Source organism: Rattus norvegicus, chromosome 4 (genome assembly GCF_036323735.1).
Source record: "Rattus norvegicus strain BN/NHsdMcwi chromosome 4, GRCr8, whole genome shotgun sequence".
Classification (NCBI taxonomy): Eukaryota; Metazoa; Chordata; class Mammalia; order Rodentia; family Muridae; genus Rattus; species Rattus norvegicus.
Genome location: NC_086022.1, coordinates 33401328 through 33413826, shown reverse-complemented (window position 1 = coordinate 33413826; position 12499 = coordinate 33401328). Strand labels below are relative to the sequence as shown.

The window sequence follows — 12499 nt, the reverse complement described above, 5'->3', positions numbered from 1 at the left end:
TTGTCCAGTGAGGTTCTTCTGACCCGTAGGGATATGTGTGGGATAGTCACCACATATTCAGTATGATATTGGTGCATATGAGCATATGGACAACCCAAACTTGCTATCTGGCTCAACAAAGTCGAAGTTCTTGTGAGTGAAGCTAAGTCAGCATTACCCTTCAAGACTGCCCACTCAGCAAGGCCGTGTCCTGTCTGGCCGTTACATTATACCATCCAGATTTGATCCATCGAACCATCCTTTCACTACAATAAAGAGAATAATCTGAGAATGATTGTTTTTATTTTAATGGCTACTCATAGTGGGACTGTGTGAATTAATATAGGCTCAGTGTGGAACCGCGAGGCGAAAAGAGAGGTCGGCATTTTGAAGTCGTGAGGCTCAGACTCTGTTTAAACAATGTGTTATTCATGCACTCATTCACTGACAATATGAGACATGATTTTCTTGCCTTTGCCATCAGGTGGGTCTGCTGCATGGGGATGCCACATGGCTGGGGGAGGGTGTACCCATGGGGAAGGAATTGAACTATAAATGCACTGGTTGACCTAAAACCAAGCAAAAATGACCAAAATAAAACACGATTTCATGTCTATTCTACCACTGGGAAAGAATACAGTGGTAACAATAACCCATTAGGGGCAGATGTTTGAGTTGAACACTTTGTCCTTAGGACTTCTTTCTGGGCTGGCCGATACCTCAGCGTCTTCCTCTCCTGGAGTGGGAAAAGCTCCCCAGCAGGGAGGAAATGTTTAGCTACTGGAACTTCCTCCAAGGGAGGTGGAAGAAAACTACAGCCTTAGAGGAGGTGAGGGGCTGCTGAGAAGGCAGGAAGACAAAAGCAAGCACGTGAAATCGAGCTGTCACTTAGCCCACTTGAGGGGTGAATGCTGCTCCCCGTTTATAGGCAAGTCGAATATAAAATAACACAAAGACAAACCATGCCAGTTTCATTGGAGGCAAACTGCTCTGCGGGAAACACAGACGTCCCCCGCTCTGCCTTCACCTGTCTAGAGAAAAACACATCTCATCTGTTTCGGGAAAAACAACATAATCAAAAGTCAAATCATAAAGAAAGACACATTATCTTCTTGTTTCTTAGTTCAAAGGGAAACAGTGGCTTTCTCTTCTTCTTCTTCTTTTTTTTTTTTTTGGTTCTTTTTTTTTCGGAGCTGGGGACCGAACCCAGGGCCTTGCGCTTCCTAGGTAAGCGCTCTACCACTGAGCTAAATCCCCAGCCCCGCTTTCTCTTCTTCTTAATAAATAGTGTTACTTTAAACTGAAAGTTTTGTCCTTAACGTATTTTAACTGTTTGTAGGTAATCTAGGACCCACCCACTCCCAACCCATTATATCACAGGATGGATGGACCTTCTGATCCATGCTCCACATGTGGCTCGTAAGCTTAAAATTAAAATATATTAAATAGGTAACTCACATGCTCAAATAACACTCAGTTTGTAAACGCTCAGTAGCCACAGTGGTTCCTGGCCACTGTACTGGACAATGAGACATGAGGCTTGCCCACTGTCATTGAGATTCATTGAGCACCATTGCTATGGTTTGTCGCTAGTCTTTACATGGGGATGCAGGAGTGTTTGTTAGGACTAATTTCTTCCTCTTTTTTTATTTTCTTGAGTTTTAATTTACTGTACTTTGTGTGTGTGTGTGTGTGTGTGTGCGTGCATGCATGCATTCGTGTAAGTGTGAGTGTTAGAGTGCCACAGGCTACACATCAAGGTGCACATGCAGATGACATTCATATTTTTATTTCTCCCATGCTGAGGCAGCCTCATCCAGGCTTAAGCTGTTTCTTCTGCGGTACTGTGAACTCCAGGAAAACTGGCCTTTGAATTTCTGGAAAATTCTCTACTCTCTGCCTTCTACCTCCTTGTAGGCATGGTGAGATTGTACATATGTATTGCTGATTTCGTCTGGTTGTTGGGATTGAACTCAGGTCCTTGAGCTTGCATGGTGATGTCTGTAACCCATTGAGCCTTCTCTCTGGATCACTATTTAAAAAATGAATAAATAAAAACAATATTAAGGCTGGAAATTAAAAAAAAATAAGGCCTAGAGATTAAAAGTGCTTGCTGATCTTTCAGAGGACCCAAATACAGTTTCGAGAACCCACACTGAGCAGCTCTTAACACCTGTAATTCTAACTCCAGGGGAATCCAACACTCTCCTCTGGCCTCTTTGGACAACCAGAAACAGATGTGCATACACACACACACACACACACACACACACACACACACACACACACAGACACAGACACAGACACAGACAGACAGACACATATATACACACACAAATAAAAAATAAACCTTAAATTCAAACATTCAAGAGAAAATTTTAATTAAAAATTGTGCGTGTAAGCTGAGTCTTGAGGTATAACTATTCCCAATTTTCTGAGAAACCACCAAATTGATTTCCAAGGTGGCTGTACAAGTTTGCACTCCCATCAGTAATGGAGAAGTGGTCCCTTTGCTCTATATCCTTGACAGCATGTGCCATAGATTGGGATTTTGGTTTTAGCCATTCTGATAGGTATAAGGTAGAACCTCAGAGTCGTTTTGGTTTTCATTTCTCTGATGAGTAAGGACATTGAACATTTCTTTAAGTATTCTTTGCTTCATTCAGGTCTCCTAACAACGGGAGCCATGGGGTAGGGGTGAGGCTGTCCTAGACTCTGTTGCCTGCCTGTGGATCCTGTTCCCCTAACTGGGCTGCCTTCTCTGGCCTCAGTGGGAAAGGTTATACTTAGTCCTGCAGTGACTTGATGCGCCCGGGTAGATTGGTACACAGGGGAGGCCTTCCTCTTCTCAGAGGAGAAGAAGGAGAGATATGGGGAGAGGCTGTGTGAAGGGAAGGGGCGACTTGGAGGAGGGGGCGCTGTGATCAGGATGTTAAGTGAATAAGTAAATAAAGTGACAGAAAAAAATTGTGTGTGTGTGTGTGTGTGTGTGTGTGTGTGTGTGTGTGTGTGTGTGTCTCAGAGAACGGTACTCAGATGTCTTTTCTAAAGCCCCCCCCCTCTCCTTCTCTTTCTTCCCCTCTCTCCCTGAGATAGAGCCTCTCTGTGAACCTGAAGCCCGTGTTTGGCTGCTCAGTGAGCTCCTCCAGCCTCCTGCCTCTGCTAAGGCTAACATAGGGGGCTTTTACCTGAGTTCTGAGGATCCAAATTCAGCTCCCCATACTTGGAATGCCAGCAGTTTAACTACTGAGCTAAATGTCCAGGCAGGGACAAATGATCTGAACAAAACTGCAAATGGTAATTTGGTAAGAACAAGTGATAATCAGTGTGTGGAGGAGTCCTGGTCACTTGGTGTGTTCATTTTCACTTCTAGATGAAATCTTTCAGGTTCAAAACCAAAACCCAAACTGAAACACTGGTGTAGCTGGGGTGGGTCTGGGAGGGGTCATCATCCTTGTGTTGACCAGAGGAAGACTTGAATCTTGCCCTTCTGTGAGCTCAGCACCTCCCAAGACCTCCTGCAAGTCAGTTTTCCTCAGAAGGTTGCAAAGGTACGTTTGATTTTCTCATTTCTCAGATGAGGAACCAAAGCTTGGCAAAGCAGCAGGCCTGCCAGTCAGCCACTCAGCAGGCAGAGGCCAGAAGTAGGACCAAGCTGGGGCCTCTCTCGGTGTGACTTCACTCCCTTGCTTTGTAATTTCCTGTTTAAATTGAAAAAATTTTTTTCCATCTGAACCACTGAAGAAAAATAAAAGTAGCTATCTGGATGTCATTTGTGGTTTTTTTTTCTTTTTATTTCTTGGGCAAATATAACAATAAAGTGAATATTTTTAAATGTACTGAAGAAATTGCCACCCTTGAACCAGAATGGTGTCCAGTACATTCATCCTTCTTTGATGCCCTTCTCCCTTATAAGATATGATTCACGCTAAAAAAAAAAAACAAAAACAAAAAAACAAAACAAAACAAAACAAAACAAAACAAAAAAAACCTCCCTGACTCATTGTGGATATGTTTTTTTAAAAAAAGGGATATTTTTCAAAAATTCTTATTTTTGGTGGTGGGATTGGAAGCTGACCTGAGTTTCATGAGCTAGGCAGACATCTTCTGGCCTGGGCTCTGCTGTTTCTCTCAGGTAACAGCCATGTGAGGAGGGTCTCAACAGATCCAGGTTCAACATTTAAAGCATCACTCAGTGTGCTCTCACTCGCATCAGAAAATCCTTGTAGCTTCTTCTTGATAGACTCTAATTCTCCTTTCCTTTATTGATACCTGGAAATTTCTGTGCCATAGCCGTTAGCTTTGTCACGTGACAAACACAGTGCGCTGATAGGAAGCTCGTGGAAGAGCCTGGAAGGGACCCCTGAGAGGAAGCAAGGAACCAACTCCACCACTCTTCCCAGCCTATGACTTTGGGCCAGCATTTTCCCTCTTCTCTGAACCAGCTTTCTTCATTTAGTGGAGCTGAGTGCATTTGGAGATGTTTGTGAACGATCCCGTATGAACACGCTATGTTTGTTTGCACAATGATGGTGCAAAGCTTCCAAACTAGACAAGTCCCTTCTTACAGCGTTATCTACCTCCACTAACTATAAAGGCTGTAACCGCAGCTGCGGTTTTTACTTTACCACACCTGCTACCACGATTTTACCCACTACCTAACTCTTACTCTTCCTGTGACATCACTATGCTATCGTGTATCAGAAGCTTTGGATATAAGATCCTTCGTGCTTAAAATCATTTTGTGTAATGGTGGTGTTTAGTCTCGTGAGAGAAGGATGTTGACCTCAGAAGAGCTAAGGATGACTGGACTCGGGTGGGGATAGCATTGACTGTGCAAGCACGAAGGTCCGAGTTTGGATTCTCAGCACCAGTATCAAAACTGAACCCAGCAGTATGTATCTGTAATCACAGGGCTGGGGAGGCAGTGGATCCTTGGAGCTTGTGAGCTAGCCAGCTTAGCTAAATTCGGGATATCTTGGTTCTGTAAGAGACCTGGACTCAAAAATTATTGTGGAGGATGACTGAAGAAAAGAACTACAATTGACTTTCTGGCTTCTACATATGTGAAAATACATGTACTCATGCACCTGCATACATCACACACACACCACCACCTCCAACAACAACAACAGCAACAATGTCATCATCACCACCACCACCATCATCATCATCACCACCTCAACCACTCCCCCAAACAAAACTCAAACAGAAACTTGGTTTAGGCAAACTGATATGTGACTGACTTTGTATGCCCCTGTCTCCAAAGCCCATAACATCTGCATCCTGCTTTGCGTCTCATCTGCCCTTATCATACAGTCTTTCCCACTCAGTCCCTTGCTACCTGAACAAAATACACACGACAGAGTGCACTTCAAAGGGCTGTACAGGAAGTGCAGCTGGTTGTCCAAAAATGGTTTGTTTCCTTTGTGCACACGGACTCTGACTTGTCATGAATGCTTCAAAGTTACCTTAATGTCATTTCAAAGGCAATTGAGGGAGCGTCCATGGAGATGGATGGCGTCGGCAGCCTGTTGCTGAATGCATATTAGGTTCTATTCATGGATTTCCTAGCAACCAGAGCCCAATGACGCACGCAGCCTGCGAGCTCGTGCTGTGCTCATGTAGAGAATTCAATCACTTGCATTTTATTATTAATATTTTTAGAACGCCTCACTAGATGAGCTGTGTGAAATGTGTTGTTATCTGAGTTACTATCGGCCACTGGGCTCCTGTGGCATCTGAAGTCACGAGCCCTTGCTGGTGCTCAAAAATGCTTTTGTACGAGATTACTTCCATTTTAATGCCTCTGACAGTTCAAGATTTGTTTGAGAAGGAAGGAAATTAAAAGGAGAAACTTTACTCCAGAAGTGTGTGATCTTGGCAAAGTTTGCTCATGAGACAAAACGAATATACAGAGCCTCCAGTATCCAGGCAAGAAAAACGGCTGGATCTTCAGCCTCATTTACAACAAAGCGACATGGTAAAGCCGGGGACATAGATTTAATGTGCCCTCTTCATGAGACATTGCATGAGAGTAGAGTGGGATATTTTATATATAAAGATTCACTGAATACAAACGTTACATGGGCTTAAAGGGCATCAGTGTTTGTTCTTCCTTGCTTCAGTAGCCTGGCCTATACAGCCTACTTGCTAGTGTTTCTCAGGTTTTAATTTGTGATTTATTGTACAGATAATAAATATACAGGTAGTCCTGTGCAGTAGTGTATGCAACATTCGGAGTTAGAGTGAAACATATATGCATAGTGAAAGAGGATCCCTTCTTGTGGCAGTGCCATGCTATGCAATCATTATGACAATCACCATGGTGATTTCTCAAAAAGCTTACATTAAAACTATTGAAGGATTCAGTAGTACTTCTGCCGTATACCCCAGGCACTCTAGATCCTTCAGTGAAGACATTTGCTCACCCATATTCACCCTCATTCATGTCAGCTGCTCTGTTCACAATGTCAATCCTCCCTGCCTATACATTTCTTTCCCACATTCATGTCTTTTTGCTTCTTTATAGTTGAATTTTTTTCTTTACTTTTGGGGATTTTCACATGACCCTCTCTTTCCCATTCCAACTCCTTCTATGTCCCCTTGCTTCTTTCTATTTCTTCTTTGGTTGTTGTTACGCACATGCATGCCCACATGCTCCCTCTGCACTGGGTTCATGCGGTATGCTAGTCTCTACACGTGTTTTGGAATGACTACTTGGCACTGGATGTCTGAATTCCCTCTCATTAGACACCATTTGCCTGTACCTCTTCATCAAAGGGTGGGAAATTTTTCGTTATTCAAGCTGGCGTGTCAACTGCTATCCTTATGCAGGTCTAAGTTGCTTTGCATGGTATGTTATGTTAAAAACTCGTGGATAGTCACACCATTTCTCTTTGAAAATAATTTTGTTTGGGCTCCTGCGAGATGAGGAAGACTGGCTTTGAGTTCTGCTCTCACTCACCACTCAACACTGTGAGAAATGAAGTGAACCTGAGGCATCAATGTGTGAGTCTCCAAAAGAGACTCAGAGAATGTGGAGTCAAGAGCTCTCAGAATGTGAGCCTTCTTATTTGTGTGAAATTGCTCATATGGTGGTATAGAATCAATGGGGAACAATGAGAACTAGAAATAAACAGTTTTCACCACCTGTATACTGTCATTGGACCAAAACAAACAACAAAAGAAGGGTCGATCATCAAATCTCTATAAAAATCATTAAAATTGTCTGTTACAACGCCTTATTTTTCATAGAAGCAGAATATAATACTAAATATCAAAGTATTGGCAATAAAAATCTATCCTCATCTTCATTTTCTTCAAAAGGACTTTTATGATGCCTAGAGTAAAGCTTTGAGAAGTAGAATGTCAGGTGCCGAGATGTTGCTCATTTAAAATCCAGATGCCTGAGATGCTAAAGCAAGAGGGCTGAAAGCTTCAGGCCTATTCAGCAGCACCATTCCTTAAAGCCAAATGGAAAAGCTGGAGTAGTTAGCCTAGGTGTAGAGAGTCTCCATGTACAAGATCTTCGGTCATTCCTAGTTCTGAAAAAGAAAGGAAAGAAAAAAAGAGAAAAGAAGACAAAATACTTGTATAATTATTCTAGAAAACAGAAAAAGCTGTGTAATACAGCTTACCATGGAATAATTGTAGACAACTTAAAATAATCAGTTGGGAAAAGAGATTTTAATTTTTCAAAAGTGCTAAGAACTGGTCCCTATACATTTCATGTTGATGCATATTTACTTGAATAAAGAATATCCTTGCTAGAGTAGCTTTTCTTTTATTTATTATTTAACTTTTATTCTCATATAGTATATTCTGACCTAAGTCCCCACCCCAGTCTCTTTCCCATCCCCCTTTTTCTTCAGATTAATGTTTCCTCCATTTTCAAAACAAACAAACAAAACCAGAAAAACAGGTCTCTCAGGAATATCTACCAAACATGGCCCCATCAAGTTACAATACGACTGGACACAAACCCTCAAATGAAGGCTGGATTAGGCAAAACAGCAGGAGGAAAAGGGTTCTAATCATAGACAACAGAGTCAGAGACAGCCCCAACTGCCAATGATGGGAGTTCCACAAGAACACCAAGTCACACAACCACCATAAGGTATATGCAGAGGACCTAGTTCAGACCATACAGGGTCAGTGACTGTAGCTTCAGTCTCTGTGAGCTCCTATGAGGCCTGCTTAGTTGATTCTGCGGTCTGTGTTCTCCTGGTGTCCTTGACACCTCTGACTCCTACAACCCTTGCTCTCCTTCTTCCCTGGGGTTCCCCTGGCTTAGCCTACTGTTAGTCTGTGGGTCTCTGTATCTGCTGCCATCAGTTACTGATTGAAGGCTCTCTGATGGTGACAGGGCTAGACACCAATCTACGAGTCTCCAGAATATCACCAGGAATGATTTCATTGGCTTGGTTTCCCTTTTATAGTCCTCACCTGTCCATGCCACCACACCTGAAAAGCACTTTACCAAATGAAGCGTCTTCCCACTGACCAAAGCAAGTGCGGTATGTTAGAGCAGAATCCAACATTCTTTAGGATAAACCATGGCTTTGATTTATTTACACCTTAGCCATTGTGTGTGTGGACTTCTTCTGACTAAGGGGTCAAGGTCCACTGATTGGTACACACAGGAGCTAGATTGCTAATTTACCAAAACTTGCTGGAGCCATTGAGGGTGGAGGTGGAGAGGGGCTTGACTTCCACCCTCTAAGTTTCCCTCTGAGGGACTGCCCAGAAGGTTTCTTTTGAAGAGTGGCAGATTGAAATGTACTCCTGTGGTCTTGCTACTGGTGGTCTATCAGAGCACTTAACCTGCATTTAGCTCTAAGAGTCTTGACCGTACACACCATCCTCTCAGGTGAATCAATTTTTACAGAACAGAAGGTTCTGGGGCTTTCTTCTACTAGGCTGATGTCAATAACTTACTGGCTCTTGTTAAAGTTGAGATGGAAGGTTTGTTTATTTAGAGAAATGATCAATTTCTAGCCTTTCAAATCTCTGTACTTTCCCCAAGACTGGTTGATTATTCAGGGATTTCATTTCAATGTTAGTTTAAGATTTCATATTAATGACCACCTGTTGCCAGATGGGAATGAAATGATGGTGTCCAGTCAAGTATGACTTTACCAGAGCTCCACACAGCCCACGGGGCTGCCTTGGGAAAAACAGGCCTCTGAGTGTTTTCAACAAAATTAATTATTTTGGAATGAATGTGTCAGTTTCTCTCCAAGTGGCTAAATGTCAATAAGCTGAAAATAACTTGTCTTCCCAGGGATCTCGGTATCAGTGCAAATGCATACAAACCGTTTGTTTTTTTCCGGGCTAAAATAAATTGCCAAACAGAGCAACCTTCTCTGATGATGGTTCTTAAAAGCTTGGTAGATAAATTATACAAAATTTAATGTTGAATTTGGGCCATCGGAGAGGTTATCCCTACCGGGATTCTAACTGATTTTTGTTGATGGTCTGTGTTGGACTAATTAAAATCATCATTCATTACAGATTGTAGGAGGTTTAGGGGATGGGACACAGGTATTCTTTCTGGTGGCAAAGAAAACTTGTATAATTGCATATACAATGCAGTTGTATGGATGGGGGATGTTTGCCCGGATACCGGGAAAGGGAATAACACTCGAAATGTATATAAGAAATACTCAAGTTAATAAAAAAAAAGAATGTAGACTACCTGACTGTGGTTTAGTCTTATACAAACTTAGAGGTAAAATGTGTGTGAGAAATTATCACAATTGCTTTCCAAAGAGATTTCTTCTCTGGACAGTGAAATAATAATAATCATGGGTACCATTAGTGCTCTATTTTTAAACCTGCTATCTTCTCTGATAGGATTCTGTTTAAAAACTTATGGCAAGCCTCATGATGCCCCATTTTCCTCGGTCAATAACTAAGCAAACAGTGGTGGTCCCATTTGTGCCTGGCTCCATGCCAGGTGTCAGGAAAAAAAAATCAAGAGTGCCATGAGGGTAGTTCAGCAACATGACAAGGTAGCTTGCTTCACAGGAAAGAGGTTACAGTTCAGTTCCCAACACTGTAAGGCAACCAGTCCACTAAACAAAAATAAAAACAAAACACAAGAGGAATAGAAATTGGCTTTTGGTCGAAGAGGGATCATCCCAACATCTAAAGAGTATGATGCAATGTTACATGAGCTTTGATAGAAAAATAACAAAAGTCGAGTGGTGATAACTTAGTTTCATAGCGCTGAGTCCTTAGTATTTGATGTCCTGCCTAGAAATCTATGATTCAGAGAAGACGAGTGTGGGTGGGCCCAAAGGAATCAAGCTGTGAATCTGAGGTGATGCGGGTTCCTGAATTGACTCAGTGGTTACCCTGGCCCACTTCATATCATACTATCATTTTAATCTTCCTGCGTGACCAAGTTTATGAGAGGAAAGTGATAAGCATGCTAACATGTCACATGTGATGGTTGTAATGGTTAAGAATGAAAACAACTAGAAAACAACTAGATGCTTGCTCGACCTTAAAGGCTCTCATGGGCAGCTAGGATCATCTCGTTAATCACAGGCTGACTACAGTTAAGATGTCAAAGTCAAGCTTTTGGTGTATATTTTTCCACCTGGGCTGATATGACAAAATACCGTGGAGTAGGTAGCTCAAATAGAGAAATCAATGTTATGGTTTTGGAGGTTAAAACATTAAGATCCTATCTTACTGTAGTTACTTCCCAGGTCTCCTCTGCAAGCATCACTACGCTAGAGCTTGGGATTCCAAGATAAGAGTTTGGAGACACAATTCAATAATAGCAATGCAGTTGTATTGCCGCCAATAGGAAAACAGGTTATATAATCACATATCAATTATTCCGTTTCGAGCCAGAGCAAATTTCATTGTTATGCTTATATGTAGCCCTGTGATATCTCAGAGATTTTAAGGATACATTTGTTTGTTTTTAATCTTTTTATTTTATTTTTTAGAACAGCATGGGGGTTGGGGATTTAGCTCAGTGATAGAGCACTTGCCTAGCAAGCGCAAGGCCCTGGGTTCAGTTCCCAGCTCAAAAAAAAAAAAAAAAAATCTGATAGAACAGCATGGAAAAATTGACAAAAATGTAAGGAACCTCGTCCCTTTGAGGCATGAGTTACAAATTAATAATTTCTTCCCAAAGCCTTGGAACAAAATTAAGAATTAGTACAAGAACTTAAATACTGCTAGAAAGCTGTCTTAACATTTGACAACACTGGTCTCATTTGGGGTATGTTTGTAGTTACAGTTGAGATTTTATTATTACAGTGAGCAGAATAATAAAAAATAATAATCAGAGTAAGAGACCAGTAAAGAATGAAATCAAGTGTCACCAGTGAACAGCTACCTGGAGATAATAAATAATGACATCGCCATTTGTTATACAATGCAATACCTTATCTTATTGTTCAAGGCCGAGTAAAAGGAGTCTCAAGTAATACAAAAAATAATAGATTAAAAGACATGACGTTTCAAGATGCACTAATACAAATCACTGATTTACTTCTTTCTATTTCTTATGCATATCAGCTTTCCCTCCTGCCCTATGTTCTTCCCTCCCTCCCTCCTTTCTCTCTCTTCCTTTCCATTTCTCTTCTCTAGTATTGATTATGAAGGGTTTCAATGTGCTCATAAAGGGTGCTAGTGCTGATGGGGAAACACTCAAAACTATTAAGCATTGCTCTCCTACAGTAAATTTCAATATAATTTTGTGTGAGAAGGAACTGCAAGCGTATTCAACAGTTTAAGTACATTAAGTGTTTCTCCCTTTGGGGTTGACTTTCTGCTTCAGGATTAATAAGCCAGGGGAGTTTGACTCCTGGGCTTATTAAAGGAAGCCTGATAGGTGACTTAGATAAGTTAGCAACAGACTTCCTTACATTCAATTATTTTGTGCACTTCCTCAAGTCTTCTGGATTTTCCAAAGCAATTCAAATGAATATTAATTATGCAATCTAATTAAAAGTTGAAAAAAACCCAACTAATTCAACCTTATCATGTGCTAGTAAAGTTACTGTACAAAACCTATAGAGGTATAGAAGCCATGACCATGTGGTAGATTGATAGCAAAATGACTAAAATAGATACACGCTTGCTGTCTTCCTTACTGTTGCTTTACCTTGGTGGAGTGTCTTCTGCCAGGGCCATGTCAATCTCTGAATGGTTGTGGATGCTGAGGTCTCGGGGTATGATGATGGTGATGCTGAAAGCTCAAGTCTTTTCCAGCCCTGCCCAAATGATTACATTCTGTATATTGTCTTCATGTATGGTATAGATGTGAAATGTCACCCATGGGCTCATGGCTGGTGGCAGTTGGGAGGAACTTTAGGAAATAGGACTTTACCAGAGGAGGGGAACCTGCCTTACTTGCTATAGCTCAGCCTAGAGTCTAGTTGAGTGCTGTCTGCTGCCTGTTGTACAGAGATTCGAACAAGCCACTCCTTGTTCCTCCTGCCAGGGAGTCACTTGCTACTATGCTGTGCTAAACTCTATAAATCATGAACCA

General features: G+C 41.6%; 1 long non-coding RNA gene across 1 annotated transcript; it reads right to left on the bottom strand.

Moving 5' to 3' along the window:
• Nucleotides 1-1752: 1752 nt before the first annotated feature.
• On the bottom strand, nt 1753-4314 carry LOC102557375 (uncharacterized). The gene is made up of 2 exons (XR_592016.4): nt 4058-4314; nt 1753-2011 (listed from the first exon to the last, which is right to left on the bottom strand). It is a non-coding gene; the product is annotated as an uncharacterized LOC102557375 (long non-coding RNA).
• Nucleotides 4315-12499: the final 8185 nt, after the last annotated feature.